Raw genomic sequence first — 21,458 nt, forward strand, 5'->3', positions numbered from 1 at the left:
GCGGTTTTATGTTTTTATGCTGCTGTACAGCAGTGTTTGTCCCAGTGAGCCGCCCCACCACTGTTTTACAGGTACATGTCTTGCAAAGTACCTGAGTTTGCAGTACGTCATCCCTCCTGAATTCAAAGTACTTCCAAATAGCAGACGTGCATTTTTTTTTTTTTTTTTGGAAACCAGTTCCTCCTCACACAAGTTTGTCTCACCACACTTGCTACCGCTTCCGCCATCACCACGAGGCTTTTACTTGTTTTGCAATAGGGGGCGGAGTTATCCCGCGGCGCTTGTTGACATTCAAATGTGATTGGACGGCACAGAAAAATGTGCCTTTTATCGAAATTTAAGTAATTTTTGCGGTATGTGTATCGCAAACTATGATATCGCGATATCGATACTTTTTCGATATATTGTGCAGCCCTACTCCACACCTCCACACACGCATCGCGTCTGAAGTCATAACTCGTCAGGGGAAATCGTGTCTGCATTGGCATATTCAAAAAACAACCTCGTGTCAACGATGATACCATACGCAAGAAAAAAAAAAACAGTCAGGCTACTCAACAACCAACCTGGCAGCAGCAGTCGTTGTCATATCGGTTTATTTTATCTTTGATGTAAACACAACACTTCGGATATGCAAATGCTTCCCATTCCACATGATTGCTATGTCAATAAACATTATTTTGCCAATATTTTAGAGACCCCCCCCCCCAAACATTTCCCAAATCATGTTTTCAAGGGATCTCATGTCTGTTTCAGGGGATCTCGGATCCCCGGAGTACCCCCGTAGTTCGAACACTGCCTACACTGCTGATGACTTGAAGGCCTATAAAGGGCTATAGGCTTACAATTATGTTGTTAGTGGCTTGGTTCATGATATTACAGCTGTTATTAAGAATAACCTACACATAGTTATGGCCAAGGTAATCTTGTTTATCTTTTTAATAATATATCTTTTCAGTTGAAAAATTAATACTTTTTGTGACTATTAAGGTATCCATAATTCAGGTTAATTTATCCAAATTATACATATGTATTTATGATATATGCCTACACAACAACTATGCTTTATTTATATAATAGGAGGGAGAGCAAGCCCCAAACCATCCTTTATTATTATTATTATTATTATTATTATTAAATTGTAGAAGTCTGGGAGGCTTGCTCCTCATACAGTTATCAACTTGGGCCAATTTAGCATGTTTTAAATCTGAATTTCTTGTGTTTGCTTACCTCAAAGTGTCCGCAGATCATGCACAGACTTATCCATTATATCCACAGTTTTTTGCCAAGTCTCACACAGGTTTCTTTCAAGTCTACTGTGGGCCAATAAATCATAAATAAAACAGCTCAGATTTGTTTAAGTCGTTTGCCACTCCACTTTATTCTCGTGGGTTCACATACCGCTGCCGTTATTTCCCCCAATCACGAGTTTGTTGGTCTTCCAAAATGGCGCAGGGTCTGTTTACTTCCGGTTTCGGGTGACGTCAGTGAAAGGGATATATATATAATATATAAGGGCTGCACGATATCAGAAAAATATGCGATATTCGATAACATGACTGAATATCTCGATATCGATATGCTTCACGATAATTAAATATATAATGTTTTTCTTACCTCTACTCGCCGTTCTGCCCTGTATCTAGCATTTAAAAACACCCAATGCATCGCTTCCATTCCAACATTATTTTTTATTGGAAAAACATGGCTACACCTGCAATGGTGTCCATCAATCATCTTTAAATCTCTTAATTTTTGTGAGCGCAACAGAAAATGTCTTAAGTTGAAGTAAACAAAAAAACTGAAAACTACATTACATTAACATAAAGCATTCAAAATGGCAATTTCAGCGGCTCCCGGGAGATGAAGGTGAGCGACACAGATTCACCATAAACTCAAACACAATCTGTTAATAACACATGCGGGTGAGAGAGCAGGGGTGTGTGTGTGTGTGAGAGAGAGAGAGAGGGAGCGGTAGCGTGTGTGAGTGAGCGAGCGGTAGTGTGTGTGTGTGTGAGGGAGAGCGCAGTTTTATGTTTTTATGCTTCTGTACAGCAGTGTTTGTCCCAGTGAGCCGCCCCACCACTGTTTTACAGGTACATGTCTTGCAAAGTACCTGAGTTTGCAGTACATCACCCCTCCTGAATTCAAAGTACTTCCAAATAGCAGACGTGCATTTTTTTTTTTTTTGGAAACCAGTTCCTCCTCACACAAGTTTGTCTCACCACACTTGCTCCCGCCTTCCGCCATCACCACGAGGCTTTTACTTGTTTTGCAATAGGGGGTGGAGTTATCCCGCGGCGCTTGTTGACATTCAAATGTGATTGGACGGCACAGAAAAATGTGCCTTTTATCGAAATTTAAGTAATTTTTGCGGCATGTGTATCGCAAACTATGATATCGCGATATCGATACTTTTTCGATATATTGTGCAGCCCTAATATATATATATATATATATATATATATATATATATATATATATATATATATATATATATATTATATATGCATGCATGCATATACCTATATTGTGTGCCAACTCTTCCAACCGACCGGCCATATAGTCTCGCTTGCATGAGTCTATTGCCGCTTTTCCACTACCAACGCGGCTGAGTCGGGCTGAGCCGTGCCGTGCTGAGTCGAGCTGAGCGGGGCTGTTGGAGTTGCATTTCAACTACAACCGCGCTGAACCGTGCTGGCTGGAAGTGGGTGGACACATTGGGTGGAGTTAGCGAAAGTGGGTGGACGTCACGTGATGTTGTTAAGCGGCGCAAACAGTGACATCAGTGATCTTTTAAGCGGTAGTCTCACGACCCGGATAGTAAACAATAAACATGGAGGACATGGAGTCGTTAGTGTTGCTGGTCTTGGTGCTGTGGCTTGTTGTCACCGACAACGCCAACAGATACTGGCAAGAGCATATAGATGAGGCGAGGCGCATAAGGCTTCAGAAATTCTCGTAATTCTTCTTCTTCCGGGTTTACGGTGTTTACAGATCCCAGCGTGCTCGCGGGGTGTGTGTGGGCGTGTGAGGACACTCCTCCTCACCAATCAGTGCACAGGGGAGTGTCTGCTCACGCCCCCAGCCTCACTCAGCTCGGTTTGGCTCGCTTCAGCCCCACTCCAAAACCATGCGAGTTTTGGGTGCTAAGCAGGGCTGAAGTGAGCTGAGTCGTGCTGCTCTGAGGTAGTCGAAACGCGAGCCGTGTCGGGCTGAAGTGAGCTGAAAAAGGGTAGTGGAAAAGGGCCCTAAAAAGTTCAGGCTCAGGATTTTTTTTTTTTGCTTTAATCCCTGTAATTACAGAGCCCGATATTGGTTTTTGTACCGTTATCAGGAGCCTGGGTCTGGCCACTGGAAGTTCCCAACCGCGCAGTGGATTGTGGGATTTGTGAATCGCACAAATGAAATGTACAAATTTTTCTACATTAAGATAAATTTCATATCTTCAAGCCAACACGTGCTTTTTCTTTTGATTATATAGACACCTCCACAAACAAAGTTTCCCAAATTTTATCAAAAAATTTCATCGATTTCCTTCCAAGTGATGGAGAAATGTCAGTTATAGTTTGTATAAAAAAAAGAGGTGGCGCGTTTCCCAGTCAAACAGTCGTGTCTATATAATAAATAAATACAAGATGCTTTTTTTTTTTATAAAGACGGCAAATTATTATTATTTTTTTTCCCCACCAAATGAATGAATTGAAACTGACTGATCAGTGAGTCATTCATCTGACTTTTTGTCTTTCTGCTGTCTGCAAACACTAGTGTTCTGATTCTTGTTTGTTCCTCTCCCGGCTCCTAGCAGAACTAGTCCAAACCTGAAGACCGATCGGCTCACTGACGTATTAAGCAAGCAACTGAGAATCTCCGTTGCAGCCTGGAGCAAGAGGAGGTGGTTTAGACAACCAAGAACTGGATACAGCAGCATAGCCTACGAGTCTTATCTGTAAGGGTTATAAGAGAACGAATGAACTCTCATTCTGCGTTGTTTGGTGAACAAACTATGTTTTTGAAGACCTAGCGTAATAAATGGAACAGCAAGCAGAGTGGAAACAGTATATTTACATAAATCCTAATGTCGATAAACACTTTGTGTAATATTTGAAACGTGTAATAAAAGTTATTTCGGGTGATTTCAAAAACAGGATACACGGTGTCTTGTACGTAGGTATTAAAAATCCAGGTTTACTTGTAGGCTATTTTCATATCTGAACATCGACCATGAGTTTATTTTGGTGTTGAGTGAATTTTACAGAAACGCAGCGGTCCATTTAAAACAAAATTTCAACATCGCAGCGTAATAGTTAGAGCTAGACCGCCTTTCAGATTTTTCGAGTGTAGGTCATAAAAAGAATTTTACCTGACACACAATTGTTTTTGTTTAGTAGACTGAAAGCCACTGAATTTGAATCACAGACTTGCAATTTTATTAGGTTTTTAAAAATGGAAGAATTAACGAATTTATCTCCACGTGGCCCTAAATTCTCCGCTTTTTTTTTTCCTGGTTCACCATGACGCATACAAGATACTACATCATGCATGACGTGGTGGGCTTTCCCTGTTTGCACAAGGCATTGTGGGATGCAAATTTGAAGCAGGATGGAAAAATGGAGGATGTTCGGCGAGCACCTCGGTGTGATCAGCTGTTCGTTTAGCGATAGAATGATGGAACTGGAAATAAACAATCACCAAATTTCAGAAGGAGCTAAATTTCACTGACTTTTATGAATCGAAAGGCTGTCTACTTTTAAGTTTGGCAACATATTGGTCGTTCTAGAAGTGCAAGTCTCCTGAACGAAAAATAGATGTTATTTACCAGCTGGGAGGCCCGTATGGTGAAATACCGTGACTGAGGTCTTGAAAGTACTGAGCGAAGCCCTCTGGGCCGAGGACACGGTATTTCACCAGGGCTCTACACTTTTTTTTTTTTTTTTTCCCCAGGAGCACACATGTGCCCAAGTTAAAAATTTTAGGAGCACAGGGGAAAAAAATGGGGGCACAAGCAGGTTTTTCATTTTAAAGGTTTATTGCAGCGCAAACCTTAGACACACCAACACACAATACAAAATTCAGTTGAGAATGAATGAATAAACGAATGAATAACGAACAACTGAATGAATGAACAAACAGTAGCTAAACAGAGAGCAGATCTCAGCAGAGCTAACAACATCATCAAGGACAGCTCCCACCCTGGCTCTGAGTTCTTTGACTTGCTGCCCTCAGGCAGGCGTTACAGGTTCATCAAAGCAAGGACCAACAGACTCGGACCCACTTTACACGTGGACGGTCTGAAACAAAAACGCAAAAGTCCGTTTTCGTTCTCACTTTTTTCCGCGTCTACACGACCGTTTTCAAGGAGGAAATCTGCGTCTATACGGTGACGCATAAATGTGTGGAATTCAATTGGATGTGCATGCCAGGCGGCTAGGTGGTGCTGTGAAAGACCTCCGCTATGTCTGCACGCATGCGCAACGTCTTCCGTCTTGTCTGATCTGCACATCTGCGCCGCGAAAACTTTGACCACTCTGGCTATGGTAAGTAAGAAAGTAAGTAAAAAAGTAAGAGCATGCTGTACCCGCCTCTGTTCATTAACGGTATATGTGCAGATTCGGTATAGATGTTCGAAGGACTCCTGGACGTTTATTAAAGCTGCCAGAGCAGCTTGAAGGTCCGTTGGATCGATGTAATCAGACATGCTCTTACTTTCTTACTTCCCGGGCTGGCATGTACAGTATATGACATATGTATGACGTAAACGCGTACCCGACGTGAGCAGATCCGAGCAGAGTTTCGCGTATTGGGTAGTTTAGACGGATGTGCAACAGGGGCTGTTTTTAACTTATCCGCTCTGGAAGGCGTTTTCAATTTTTTCCCGTTTTTCAGCCTCGGAAACGCCGTCCCCGTGTAGACAAAAGGCACTTCTGATAAAATATTGAGTCATTTTTACCTGACAGCGTCCTCGTGTAAACGGGCCCTCAAAAACAGTTTTTTCCCACAGGCCATAACCACCTTGAACAATTAGCCTTTTTCACATCATGTTACTTGCAGGGGAACCCGTATCCGTTTTCAGCATTTTGAATGGAAGAAGAGGTCTACGGCGGCAACATATGTTAACAAAACTGTCATTCACAGATAAGATTGATGATAAGGCCATCCTTAAAAAAAAATCCGTTTCCTGTCCACCGGGTGGGCAAAAAAAATTTCAGTCAGGAGGGAGGGATTTATTATTTATTTATTTATTTATTATTATATATGGATGGATAAGAAATCGCAATGTTTGCTTTTTCTTTCAGTACTTTTTTTTATTACAAAAGCAGACACATTTAATAAAATGACAGTTTAATCAACTGAAACTTGTACAAAAACTAAGTTAGCATTTTAAATGCTGACTGCAACATTTGCAAAGCTTTTACAAAGGTACTTAAAATGTCCGACACGCGGACTTTTTGTAGTTCTAAATTGAGCGTTAGGCCTAGTTCGGATGAAATTACACTATTAAAATGATCACTGAATGATTTGTTTTTCTGAATCTTTATTTTGTTGTTCGCCAGAATACCATTTTGTGATTTCACACTTCAGCAAATGTTTGAAAACTCTGGATCTCCTTCCTTCATGGTGGCTGCCGTTTTTTTTGTGCCGCACGGCGCATGCGCAGAGCTGATTCGACAGGGCTTTCCACAAGCGCCGGCTGCCAGCCACACAATTAAGTCCAGCCGGCTACTTTAATGACTATTTTTGTAGCCCACAGGCTCTAAATATTAATTTTCGATTTTAATAAAATTAAATGTTTATCTAACGGACTGACAATGTCAAACTGAACCGTTGATCAAGGGAGAGTAACTCATCCGCGCCCCGACATGCGGTGTACGCGCGCACTCAGCTGCGTGAATGTGTCATGCACCGAAAATAAGAGATTTACAAGCCAGGAACGCCTCATGATGCAATATGCAAGAAAAGAAAGATTTACTGCCATTTTACTTTGTATTTGAGGAAAGTGAATAAATAAATGGTCTGTGGAAAATACATTTAACCCTGGGAACTGCGTGCACAGGAGTTTATTTTGTGTTTACTCCCCCCGGCTACTTATTTGTCATGGCTGGCTAGTATGAGCCTTATGGCCCTTTTCCACTACCCTTTTTCAGCTCACTTCAGCTCGCTTCAGCTCACTTTAGCCCGACACGGCTCGCGTTTCGACTATCTAAGAACAGCACGACTCGGCTCGCTTCAGCCCGACTCGGCTCGCTTCAGCCCTGCTCAGCCCCCAAAACTCGCACGGTTTTGGAGTGGGGCTGAAGCGAGCCGAGCCAAGTGGGGCTAGGGGCGTGAGGAGACACTCCCCTGTGCACTGATTGGTGAGGAGGAGTGTCCTCACATGCCCACACACGCCCCGCGAGCACGCTGGGATCTGTCAACACCGTAAACCCGGAAGAAGAATAATTACGAATTACGAGAATTCTGAAGCCTTGTGCGCCTCGCCTCATCTATACGCTCTTGCCAGCATCTGTTGGTGTTGTCGGTGACAACAAGCCACAGCACCAAGACCAGCAACACTAACGACTCCATGTCCTCCATGTTTATTGTTTACTCTCCGGGTCGTGAGACTACCGCTTAAAAGGTCACTGATGTCACTGTTTGCGCCGCCTAACGACATCACCTGACGTCCACCCACTTTCGCCAACTCCACCCAATTTGTCCACCCACTTCAAGCCAGCACGGTTCAGCGCGGTTGTAGTCGAAATGCAACTCCAACAGCCCCGCTCAGCTCGACTCAGCCCAACTCAGCCGCATTGGTAGTGGAAAAGCGGCATTAGTGGAAAGCCCTGGGAATGCGGAAATGTCAAGTTCGATTTTAGATTTACGAACCCGAAAAAAAAATGTCGATAAACCGGCGTTAAAAAAAAAAATTTCACCCGCACAAATGGCACTCACCCGGCCGGTGGACCGGAAACAGAACATTTTTTAATAATGGCCTAATATTGCGCATTGTTGTTTATCATTACGTCTTGTTAGCGACCATTCCAGTCACCTGTCTGCCTTGTTTTGGAAAGGAAGTTTACTGACTTTCTATGGATGCACTGCAAAAAATAAAAATCTTATGAAGTTTATTTGTCTATTTTCAAGTCAAAACATCTAGCCACCCTTATTATAAGACATAATTGCCCAACAAGCAAAACCTCATTTAGCTAGAAAGGCTAGGTTTTAGACAGTCCATCTTGAAAATCTTGTATAGACAAAATGTCTTGAAAAAGTCTTATTTGGAGCACCTTTGAAAATAAAACAATTTTTTTTATTTTTTTTTTAACAAGTAAGTACATTTTGGACATTTGTCAAATGCGGTTCATCTTGTTTCAAGAAAAACAAAGTATGCTTGTTTTGGGAATAAATAAACTTTACTGAAATCTTTGACTCTTTCATTACAATTCAACTCCACCTTACAGATCCTAAGTTTACTGCGACTGTTTTCTCAGTCATTCAGAGTGAGCTCCTTCTAGACGCTGTACAGACTCTAGACCAGACAAGTGCCTTCAAAAAGGCTATGAGTGAGTGGAGGGCGTCTTAGTCATAGACATTAGGGCTGTAAAAATATGCGTATCGAAATCGCGATACGCAGAGCCACGATCCGTGTCGTGATACAAGAAGGCAGAATCGCGGTACACCCTTTCAAACTTCTCCTCAGCCCAAAAACAGAGGCGCTTCCAAACTTCAATTTATGAATACTTTTACTTTTTATTTAAATTACATTTTAAACTTACTTAAATTACTTTTATTTTTTTATATCTATTAGTAAGTCGTTTTTTTGCTGACCTGCGACAATCTTCTGCGAGTCACGCAACGTCCACACTCGCCACTGGCAGAGCATTCATTTCTTTTAAGCGGTCGCCATTCTGGTTGCGACGCGGGGAGCGAATCTGTAAACAAGCAGCTCATTGGCTGGCTAGGTGTGCCACAAGCCAATCACAATCACTTGACTGGAAAGGCATGCAGTGTTGCCAGATTGGGCAGGTTTAGGTGCTTTTTGGCTGGTTTTGAACATATTTTGGGGTGGAAAATGTTAGCGATATGTGGCAACACTGAAGGCATGTCTGCTTGGGCGGAAGCCTTCTGCGGCAGTTACATTTTGACACGCGAGCAATGTTTCACTATAAAAATTCCGTAATTTCCATCTGTTTTCCGCGATCACAGAAAATCATTGGCCCAATGAGAGTGAGACAGTGAGAGAGCCCCCCCCCAAAAAAAATCTTAACGGATTTACACGATTTGGAAAAATGACTTTTTTTCAGAACCAAAAAAAACAGAGCTTCCGGCTCAACAGTATTTTGAGAAATAAAACAATCTTTGGATATACATTTGTTCATTTTTGCATACATATTACTCATTCTCTGCAGTGGTCTGAATTATTTATTAAATAGTTAATGTAAGTAAGTAAATGTTAAGTCAAATTTACTACTTTAAAAAAACATTTAAAAAAAAAAAAATCGTGGGTGTATCAAATCGTGTGTCAAAAATCGCGATACGAATCGAGTCGTGAGTTGGGTGTATCATTACAGCCCTAATAGACATAGACGCCGCATTGAGCTGGTGGCCCGTTGCTGGGATATGTCAGAGTGTCCGCCATATTGGATGTGGCAAATCTTCCCCGTAAACCAATGCAAGCAAATGGACTGAACTTCATAAAGCCCCTTTATACAATAACTTAACTCGATGCCTTTTATTCACCCATTAAGACACACATGTATCTATTTGGGAAACAAACAGGCATCAAAACAACATGTATAACTTTTAATGTGATGGTTATAAATAGTGTGTGAAATACCCTGGACACTGCAAACTAGCGACAGATAGCTCAGGTAAGCTAATCAGTCAGCATACCGTAGCAAGCTACCAAAACCTGAGGCCACAATAACCAACCTACAAGACTGAATATGATAAATGATGGAAATAGTGAATGAAAATAAAAATGTACTGTTTTATTTATTGAGTCACCACACAGACCTGCTCTCGCTGAATAAAGTGAGCTGAATGACCGCCAAACTGAGTTCGGCCAGGTTCTAACGTCATACCAAAACAAAATGCATCACTGATTGCTTCACATTCAGAAAGGTTAAAAACATTAATCATACGTTCAGAAACGTTCATCATAGTGTGGCACTATGATCTAATTCTCACCGCTTATAACTCTACACCTACCCGGTGGAGACGAGCTGGGAGACTGAAGGAACAGCTCCCTCTCTGATCCTGACTGTCTGACCTGTTCTGTCAAAATCCTTCATATTAGCCACAAAGTCAGAAAAATCTGTTCGTAAAATTACGTTATAATGACCAAATACAATGAAAAGTGTTTTTCCAGTCTCACCTGTGAAAGGTAATCCCATGTGATCTCGTTTGGACGGTAAACCTGTTGGTACAGTTAAACGCAGCACATGAATGAGGCATCTTTATTCTCGGCTACTGTCTAGACGCTATCAGACACGGTTGAAGAATCTCCACTTTGCCACATCCAATATGGCGGCGAGGATGACGTATGATTCTACGCAGAATGCGGCGTCTATGTTTATATGTCTGTAGTTTTAGTGAGGTCTTTTTGGAATGCTGTGAGTTAAGTTCAGTGTTTGTTTGTTTTTGTGCCTGATCTTGTAAACCCCTCGTACACATGAATAGTCAGTGCCCCCAAAATGCACTGTTGCTTTGGCGTTGTGTAAGCACTGTAAGTCAAAATGCGTAGACTTTTTTTTTTTATTATTATTATTATTTTTTTTTTTTTTGGTGCCTGAGGTCCTGGGGAAGTGGAATCTTAGATGTTTTAATGTTTGAATGTTGAAATGGGGGGGAAAAAAAAAAAAAAAAACTTGTTCAGGGTTTCCGCGGAGTCTTAAAAAGTCTAAAATTTGATCATCCTAATTTAAGGCCTTAAAAAGTCTAAAATACGAGCATATTTTGCATTGTAGGTCTTAAATGTAATTTTGTGAAGTCTTAAATCCTTACGTCCATTTGCACATTTCTTTTGTTAAATGCGTTGGTGATATTCATAATTAGTCATATAGGCTAGGCCAGGGGTCGGCAACCTTTAACACTCAGAGCCACTTGGACCCGGTTTCCACGGAAAAGAAAACACTGAGAGCCACAAATACTTTTTGACATCTAAAATTATAACACTTTTTTATATATACACTGTGTTCCAAATTATTATGCAAATCATATTTTCTCAGATTTTCCTAAATTATCTATATTAATGGCAGTCATCATGATTTTCCAGTCATCAACCATTAGAGTACAATTCAAATGTTTTTGAACGAACCTCCCAATGATCAGGTTGTCGAGGCCCCTGCCTTCGACTGCCACCCAATCCACACTGCACCAAACCCCTACTGCTACCTCTGTGGGTGGTGAACCCACAGGAGGTCGGGCCCACGTCACATCTTCGGGCTGAGCCCGGCCGGGCCCCATGGGCAAAGGCCCGGCCACCAAGCGCTCGCATACGAGCCCCAACCCCGGGCCTGGCTGCGTCCTACCGGGTGACGTCACGGTCCTGGATTTTTTCTCCATAGGGGTTTTTTGGTGAACTGCTCTTGGTCTGGCCTGTCACCTAGGACCTGTCTGCCTTGGGAAACCCTAACGGGCATAATGCCCGCGACAACATAGCTCCTAGGATCATTCAAGCACACAAACCCCTCCACCACAATAAGGTGGCAGTTCTAGTTCTTTACCGGTCGATCTACGTTCCGACTCTCACCTATGGTCATGAGCTTTGGGTAATGACAGAAAGGACAAGATCGCGGATACAAGCGGCCGAAATGAGTTTCCTTCGCAGGGTGGCTGGGCGCTCCCTTAGAGATAGGGTGAGAAGCACAGTCACTCGGGAGGAGCTCGGAGTAGAGCCGCTGCTCCTCCACATCGAGAGGAACCAGCTGAGGTGGCTCGGGCATCTTTTTCGGATGCCTCCTGGACGCCTCCCTGGGGAGGTGTTCCAGGCATGTCCCCCCGGGAGGAGGCCCCGGGGAAGACCCAGGACACGCTGGAGGGACTATGTCTCTCGGCTGGCCTGGGAACGCCTCGGTGTTCTTCCCGAGGAGCTGGCTGAGGTGTCTGGGGAAAGGGAAGTTTGGGCTTCCATGCTTAGACTGCTGCCTCCGCGACCCGGTCCCGGATAAGCGGAAGAAGACGAGACGAGACTCCCAGCGATAACAGTAAATTTTTAAGAAGTAAAAAACACAAATGCACCCAAAATGCATGTTCCAAATTATTACGCACAATTGAGTTTCCAAACATTTTATTGTCATAAAGAACAAAAAATGGTCATGTGTGAAATTAGAAACATTAGCAGGTCATGACTAACTGAAATCAAACACTATTTAAATCAAAACATTATCACAAGTGAAGTCACATCTGAACGTGGGACCCCTTGTTGAAAAGGACCTTCTCAAGTCTTCAATCCATGGAATTTGTCAGTTTTTGGATAGTATCTGCTGGAACTGCCTTGCATGAGGACAGAATAGCCTCCCAGAGCTGTTGAGATGTGAACTGCCTCCCACCATCATAAACACTTCTCTTGATGATGCTCCAAAGGTTCTCAATAGGGTTGAGATCAGGGGAGGATGGGGGCCACACCATAAGTTTGTCTCCTTTGATGCCCATTGCAGCCAGAGATGCAGATGTATTCTTTGCAGCATGACATGGTGTATTGTCATGCATGAAAATGATCTTGTTTCGAAAAGCACGATTCTTCCTTTTGAACCATGGCAGGCAGTGTTCTTTGAGGAACTCCACATACGTTATGGATGTCATCTTCACACCGTCAGGGATCCTAAAAGAGCCGACAATATCTCTCCCTATGATTCCAGCCCAAAAAAAATATGAATTTCGAGCCCTGCTTAGCCTACCTGGGGTTGAAAGTCTCGATAGATGCACAGCGTTTTGGCGGGTATATAGGCTACCGGCTTCCGTGAGTGACGCATATATATATTGAGAGACGAAAAAATTATATATGTATATAAATAAAATAAATTTATTTTAATATTTCAAGATCACAATAATGTTCCAATTTAGAACTACAATAAAAAACAAACTAACAAAAATAAAATGCACTTTAATTGCAGGCTTTCGTCTAAACGGGGGAACAGGGGCGCTGCGCCCTCTTACTCTCGGCGTGCGCCCACTTACCGACTCCGTGAAAACATCCCAGCAACACTACGTGACAATGTGTCTGATCATCAAATCCGTTATAATTGCTCCAAAAATATTCCAATCATAGTAGATACACCGCCAGATGGTGCAAAAACAATCCGAATTGGCGTTTTCCAGACTGAGGCGCCATGTTTAGTTGTTTACTTGTCGCGGCTGCTCTCGCGAGATTTGACATGGGTTACATACAAGGTCAGCTGACTTGTAGAGCGAGATTTCTCGAGACTGAATGACCTTTCACCCACCGGCGCGGGAGCTTTTGACAGAAGTAGTTCGCGAGTTGTTTTTGTTGACACTTGGGCATTTAAAGACGTCATCCCGCGGCACGAAGCGGAAGAAAGCCAAAGACTGTCCGGGGCAGAAGAAGATTACTTCTTTCTTTTTCAATGTTGACAGACAATTTGTTACAATTTCCCTCTCAGATAGCCTCAGAATGTCTCATTGGAGCATTTTTCAAAGGCTTTGCACGGCAGGGGGGGACAACCGGCACCATCTCCTCCCCCACTTCACTCCCTCGCCATGGTGAGCGCCCTCATACTAAATTTTTCTAGAAAAAACCCTGAATTGGATACTTATAAAATTTACTTCCCCAAGCCGCACAGAGCTGCAGCATAAGGATGAAAGAGCCGCATGCGGCTCCGGAGCCGCGGGTTGCCGACCCCTGGGCTAGGCCTACTTAGTATCAGTAGGCTACGCTGCAAACTACAAATGAGACACAGTGGAATCTGGCGTCTAGCCCGGTTGGCATGGTGATGCACAGGGCATGGTACGTGCGCATTTAGACAGTAGAGCAGGGGTATTCAATTAAGTCACTGAGGTCCAGTTATTAAATTTTGTCCAAGTAGAAGGTCCGACCCGAAGTCCAGCTTGTGTCTTATAGCCTTCCCCTATGTCCACATTTTCATATGGTTTCAACAATATTTATTGTTAATTTCCAATGCAGGAAATGAACTGGGTGCACAACTATCTCTTTTACCATAAATAAAAGTCGTCCCAGGAAAATAAGTTCAAGGCCTTTTATTTCAGATTAAAGAAAACAGAAACCTCAGAATAAAATAAAGTGCAAACAGAGTGGAATAACTCCTTTTTCTCTTAAATTAAAGCCGTCCCAACCTGAAGAGTTGAAGGCCTACACTTCAAATAAAAGAAGTCAACTCAGAAAGCATTAATTAAAAAGTGCAAACAGAGCATTGACTTGACATTTTCTCTTCTTTGTTCTTAAAATAAGGAGGTCCCAGCCTAAAAAAAATGAGGGCCTACTTTTCAAGAAAAAAAAAAAAAAAGTCCACATTTTCAGAAAACAAGTGCTTTTTTGGGGGGGGGAAGTGCAAACAGAACATTTTTCTTTGAACTTTTCTCTTTTGAAGGCCAATTTATTCTGACAACGCAGTCCTCGCAGATGGTGTCGCAGATGGCGTCTGCGTAGCCCCTCACCCTTCGCAGACGCTCTGCGCGCACCTCCCAAAAATTGTGACCACCGCAGAAGCCTCGCAGACAAGAGGGCTCTGATTGGTCCACTCTACATCCGCTGTACACGCACTTCCGCTTCCCTGCTTTCCCGGTTTGTTTTGTTTTCACTACCGCCATTTTTAAAAACACGAGCGAAGCTGGAGCAGCACGAAGAGCGGTTGATTTGAGGAAGCACGTACATCTATACGACTCCAGTTCTAGTCATTATAAGGCCAAGAAAAAAGTTTGTTTCCTATTACAGCTTGAAAAAAATAGGGTAGGTAGGTCTTTTTATTTTATTTTTTTAATCACAAAATACCGGGTAGGTAGGTTTTTTTTTTTTTTTTTTTTTTTTTTTTTTAAATAAATTTTAGGTGTGGGACAAACAGTGGCACATAGTGGGGAAGTGTCATTCTGTGACTCAACCATCCAGAACCAGGCCTAAGAAAACCAGTGAAGCTTGTGGAATACAGGATTCGGAGCCCATGGATAAAATATGGAGTGCTCGGACGCTTAAAGGAACTATAAACATACCGTATTTTCTGGACTATAAGCCGCTACTTTTTTCCTAGGTTTTGAACCATGCGGCTTATACAAAGGTGCGGCTATTCTGTGGATTTTTCTTCCACCGCTAGGGGCGCTCTAACCGGAAGTAGAATCAAAAATAAGATAGACGGAAAATCAATGCAAAGAAGAATTAGCAGATCTTTAGCAGATAGAACACGCACGACAAATTACTAACTGGTAATTATTTTCAAATCCAGCGAAGATGATTAAAGTGACTTGTGGTTTCAAACACAGGCGAAATGAAGGTAAATAAATACCGGTTATTTTCTCTTGGTTCTGTTCCGTTTTAATCAGCAAAGTTGCTGCCGTGTTAAAAGGCACTGTTCGGAAAGAATCTGTTCAGGTACATACATGTACATTTACAGTACAAAATCGTTCTGTACATGCAGTAAATATCAACATAGATATCTGCGGCTTATAGCCCGGTGCGGCTTGTATATCTTTTTTTTTTTATTTTTATTTTTTTTTAAATAGAGCGGATGCGGCTTATATACAGGTGCGCTCTATAGTCCAGAAAATACGGTAACTACAAATGTTGAACCTTAACTTTATTAGGAACACTATGTTGTGAACTTGTATGTTTAATATGAATACAAAGAACATCGTGATATCGATACCGCCGTTAGCCTGGGCGCTGTGTGTATACTGTTTGCATGACTCGTCCAGCGGAGGATGATAATGTTCGTAGAGTTCTTTTACAGTTGAAAACTTATAAAATGAACTTATTGTCTTACAATCTTCCGTGTGGTCGCAACCGATCACGGTAATCGAGAACACTTCGTTGGCCGCCATGATGCCTAGCGTCGTGTACAACACAAGCCGGAGTTTCCCGGAAAGAGGTCATGACGTCAGATTGAGGCCGTGAGAAATCAATGAGTGTTTCTTGTCCGATATATGCGTTTTAGAATTAGTCACTTGTCAGATAGACAATATTATGCAAATCGTAATGCATATATATATATATATATATATATATATATATATATATATATATATATATAATTATATATAATTTTTTTTTTTTTTCCAAAATTTATTGTTGGTCGGCGAAAATACATTTTTTTTTTTTTTTTTTAAACATCTAACAAAAAAGTCTAGGGTCGGGGCATTTTTTTAAACGGTCGGTCGGGTAACCGGAAACAAACAATTTTTTTTTTTTCTTGGCCTAAGTAACCGGAGGATAAACACTCCACTAACCACACCCACCAACTACTCCTAGCGACTTTGCGCCCCCTTGCGTTGTGGCGGTGAATAACATCGTGCACGCCTATTACTCCCCGCTCAACGATAAATTACAACTGTCTGCGAAAAGCTATCTGCGAAAGCCTTGTCGCAAGAGCATGCAGAGGCCCTAAGGCCCTGTCCACACGGCAACGGATTCAGGTGAATCTGATAAAATTGTTTATCGTTTCGGCCTGGCGTCCACACGGCACCGGCGTTTTGGGTGCCCCACAACGAGATTATATATATATATATATATTTTTTTGAGAACGGGTTCCAGAGTGGAAAAATCTGGCAACGGCGCCATTGCGAAGTCGCCTGGATGAGTAGAACGGATTTGTTTACGATGACGCCACAACCACATGACTAGAACAAGCAGCACTCTCGCTGTTTTGTATGAACCACTGCGTTGCATTCACTTTTGTATACAGCTTTTCTTTTAAATAAACAAGGAACTGAGCCATTTCTTGAATTTCTTTTTTTTTTTTATTGGATAAGACGGCTTTTCAAAATGTTCACACACAATAAGAAAATTAAGCTATATAAAACTATGCACACTAATAAAACTAATTTGTACACACAGAAGGCACGATTTCCTCGCATAGTCGCAGACGACATCTTGTGTGTTTGTTCCTGTGAGTGCTTCACACTGGGTAGAAGAAGGGGTTTATGCGCATGCGTCTACTACTTCTATTGTTCTGGTGTCTCCGATGGGACCGTCTTACAGCGCCCCTAGAGGTGTGGCATGTGTATTGCGTCGTTTTCAGCAAGCGTTGCGTTGCCATATGTACCTGATATTTTACTGATCCGTTGCCCATGTGGACGCGATATTTTTTTAATAAAATCTCGTTGCCGTTGTCGTGTGGATGTAGCCTAATTCTTCTTATTTTACTTTTCTTAATGAGAAAAATGGGCATGTGGCTGACCTGCCAGTAATTTAAATCTTGGTTGGAATGGAGTTAGTGCCATTCTCATGCAGATATGTAGGTGTTCATTGTTGAGCCTAGAACGGTGCTTGGTTTTGACAATGTTCATAGTGGAAAAAGCTGACTCACAGCTGTAAGTCGATCCAAACATAGTCAAGGTGTGCAGTGTTCCTTTGGTTAGACCAGGGAACACACTCTCAAACAGTCTGTAACCAGAAAGTAGCAGGGTCAGTTGTCTCAAAATGCTCTCTTAATGCAGCATTTCCTTGCAGATCAATGTCTCAGCAACGGCGTTTAAGCACTCGTTCACAACTGTCCCATCACTAAATGTTTTTTTTTTTTTATGTTGCCCCAAAATCCACGCTACTTTTAAGGAACATTCGTTTGCACGTTGCTGGGCTGTAAATGTACCGGTATGTGTGATGAGTCGGGTAGACCTGTCATACTCACTACGTTTACATGCACATAGAGAGAATCGAATTTCTGCCGTTGCTCGACTGAAATCGAAGTTCAAAATGCCATGTATACACCTTAATTTGGCTGAAATTGAACCGAACTTGATTTCTCGGAATCGAGCTACACGACCTAGTTTATGCGATTTCTGCCGAGCTACTTTGTGCATGTATACCCTATCGAGCTAGTTGTCGAGCTACTTCCGGAAGTGACGAGACCACAAGCGGGAAACACAACAGCCTCGGTCGGCATGACAACAGTAGTAGCGAGCAGCAGAAGAGGTCAGGAGGAACAAACGAAGAAGAGAAAATGGCGATGTAGAGCTCTCTGAAGTGTGGGTGGAGCACAGAGGACGGCAGGCTTTTTAATAGGCTTTTTATTGTCAGACTTTTCAGTTTAACAGCCTACTTTTATTCTTGAGAGAAAAACACACGCACGCGCGCGCTGTGTTCTAGTCCCGGGATGAGCTGTCCCCTCTGCTCTCCCTCTGCCTCCTTAAATAGGGCGTGGTTACTGGGAAGACACACAAACACAGGTTAATTACCGTCAGGTGTAGTGATTCTGCCACTCACCTTCCCTGGCTCCGCCCTCCTGTCACAGACCGGCGCTTGACCACGCCCCCACTGCCACAGGCAAGCAGAAACGTGCACTTCTGGAGCAATGAGGAGACAGAGTTCATGCTCATTCAGCTTAAGGAGTTGAATATATTAAAATTCATGGACGGGAGAAAAACGCGCAATGGAGAACACGGAACTGATAACTTTGTTTACACTCTTGAATAGCTCTTCATGACGACAACCGGAAGTGTACCAACACGATGGGGCGTGTTGCGCCACCTGTGGCTCGGGTGCACAATGCACCTCACACAATAGCCCGATTTCATTGTGTGCATGTAGGATTGGATTTCTCTGGCACCCTGCTGGGACCTTCAGCTCGATTACCGACAGCAGCTCGATTTGGATGTGCATGTAAACGTAGGCACTGTGCTTGCAGTTGGCATACCTGCAAACTTGTCGCTTTTTGGCGACAGTCACCTTTTTCATTGTCAATTGGGTCATTCACGTGAATCGTGTAGAACCGGAGAGTTTTTTTTTGGGGGGGGGGCGGCATCTGGGCCGATCGTAATCTCAACTGAGCTCGCGCCTGTCAAGAGAGGGGGGGGGTGGGCTTGCTGCCATGTTATAGGCCATTATTGGACAATTCTTATAATTGACATTTTTTTCTGGACCAATCGGAATCTCAGCCTTTGCCTCAGGATCTTGCAACACACTGCCATCTATGTTCGCGCTTGTTAAGAGACCCCTGAACCTAATGTGGAAACTCTGATGGTAATTGAAGGTAAGTCAGCCTTTTTGGAGCTAAAACAACAGATATTTGTTTGCTAAAGCATGTTTCACAATTGGATCACGATCAGAAGCGACCAAACATTCGTGCGACCGATACATTTTCATATTGATCGTTAACTGTTGCCGAAATAATCGCATATGAAAAAGTAGTCGTGCAAAACCTGCACGTCTAAAGCGACCGTTGTGCAATGCAAAAGCATGAAATCTTGCGATATATCTTGCGACTGTTGTACAATGAAAGCAGGTGTTGTAAGATAGTGCGATAGGGTGGCGCGAATCATCTGGTGATTGAACGCGCGGCGGTCGTGCAATTAACGAATCCATGGTACGAGTGCACGTACGAGTCAGGTTAGAGTCGACGACGGATAAGTAATGCCAGCACGCCCAAACGTCTTCGCTGGAGTTCTTGGAGTTGTACTCGGACATTCAGCAATCCCAATAGACGGCGATGAGGTATTGGTGCAGCAGCATCCATGGTCAGTGGTGGTCTGAAGCAGCTGACTATACAGAGTTTATATACTAGTGACAAAGCGTGGCAAATTGAAGCTGATAAATCGCGCACTGATAGTAAAACATTGCAAGATTACATAAAATGTTGCGCAACAGTCTCACTGTTGCAAAACAGACGCACAGGGAGCTGCGATTCATCCTATGATCTTTAAAACTCGTGCATCAGTATTCATTCATTTTCATTATTCATGCAAAACATACTGAAAAATATTGTTTTTCAGTTTTCCTCCATGGTGTTTGCGTGCGTAAGAGTGTTTGTGAAGCCCTTGTCCAGGCTAGAGAAGGAAAAAATAAATGTTTTTCAGTATAATATAATTTGTGTTTTGGTTCTTTTGTTGTTTTCTTATTTCTTAACACTTACTTGAGTTCGGTGTCGGCGTCACCATTATCCGCACCCCCCCCCCCCCCCCCCCCCCCGGACACACTCACCTTTTTTTTTCTCTGACGAGTTTGCAGGTATGAGTTGGGTTATTTTGCGTGTCCTCAGCTCGGACTTCAGGGGATAACTTTGCTCAAAAGAGCTGTGCTTTGTTTCATAGTGGCGCTTCACGTTGCCGCTTTTAATTAATGTCATGTTTTCGGAGCATATGAGGCACACTGGTTTTGAACTGCTCGCCGGAAGAATGAACATATATTTCTCCGTCCATTCATCTTTAACCTCCTAGGGCTTAGCGGTCACATACATGGACAGCACTTTATGGAAATTCGGAACAAGAATCCACATATGTGGACATACTTTTTCTCTAAAAGTACATCTTATCAAAAGATGATGCTTAGTTTTTATTCTAATCAGGTTCTAATAAGCCCAAATAGCAAAGAGAAATAAAAAATGCATGTAAAAAAACAGCTTGGGCTTTAGGAGGTTAAAACAATTTTTCTTGTCTACTTTCCGCTGCCTTTTGGAGCAAGCCATTGTTGTCTCGGTCAGTTGTCTCTGAACTTAACTCTCTTCCTCTCTGCTTGTTGCTGTGCTGTGGTGCGCTGGGTAAACTAACGGTTTTATTGGCTCAACTGAGTGAAGCTGTTGTCGTATTAACTGGAGTAGCAGCGCCCGCTGTCAATAGCCACGACCGTACAAAATAATGCTTCATGAAAATTACTTAATCTCGTGAATTTACCATTGGTCACGGGTCCGGACAGAACCATCACTGGGTCCGGATCCGGACCGAGGTCCGCCATTTGGTGATGCCTGCAGTAGAGCCTAAAAGAAGCGAGGGAGAGTGTCACGGTCTGTTAGCCTGGCAAGCCAGACTAAATGTGAATATTTAGTCTGGCCTCGATCCGTAGACATTTCCGACGGGGGTGGGAGGAACAAACCGCTGTCTTTCGAACTGTCTCTGTGCGTATAGGCCAACGCTCTGACCAATCAGCGCAACAGTGACTGTGACGTAGTCAGAGCGACAGAAAGCAGTGGGGGAGGCCTTGAAATAAATAATTTTTCAAAATGCGTATTAATTAATAAACAGGGTCTAGATATTAAGAAGTTTGGAGATAATGACCACAAGTTTGGAGTCTGTACCACATACTTAACATAATCTTATTTTTTTTCAAGTGTTTTTCAAGGGTTTGCTTAAACTGTTTTTGAGAGTTTTTATTTAGTGGTGTTTGGTGAAATAATTTCCCTTAAATTTAAAATAATGGGAAAATAAGAAACAATCAAAAAGTACCGTATTTTCCGGACTATACGTCGCTCCGGAGTTTAAGTCGCATCAGCCAAAAAATGCATTATGAAGACGAAAAAAACATGTACGTCGCACCGGACTATAAGTCGCACTTTTTTGAAGGGTTATTCTATCCATAGAAT

General features: G+C 42.7%; 2 protein-coding genes across 4 annotated transcripts in view; one reads left to right on the plus strand and one right to left on the minus strand.

Moving 5' to 3' along the window:
* Positions 1-400, minus strand: part of ddx11 (DEAD/H (Asp-Glu-Ala-Asp/His) box helicase 11) — a 115,157-nt gene extending 114,757 nt beyond the window's left edge. For all 3 annotated transcript variants that reach the window (XM_060923267.1, XM_060923268.1, XM_060923266.1), the window contains exon 1: positions 92-400. The gene's annotated coding sequence lies outside the window, so the exon portion shown is untranslated. The remainder of the gene's footprint in view (positions 1-91) is intronic.
* fkbp4 (FKBP prolyl isomerase 4) overlaps positions 1-21,458 on the plus strand; it is a 116,918-nt gene that overhangs the window by 19,924 nt on the left and 75,536 nt on the right. The window lies entirely within an intron of this gene.

Source organism: Neoarius graeffei, chromosome 6 (assembly GCF_027579695.1).
Source record: "Neoarius graeffei isolate fNeoGra1 chromosome 6, fNeoGra1.pri, whole genome shotgun sequence".
Classification (NCBI taxonomy): domain Eukaryota; kingdom Metazoa; phylum Chordata; class Actinopteri; order Siluriformes; family Ariidae; genus Neoarius; species Neoarius graeffei.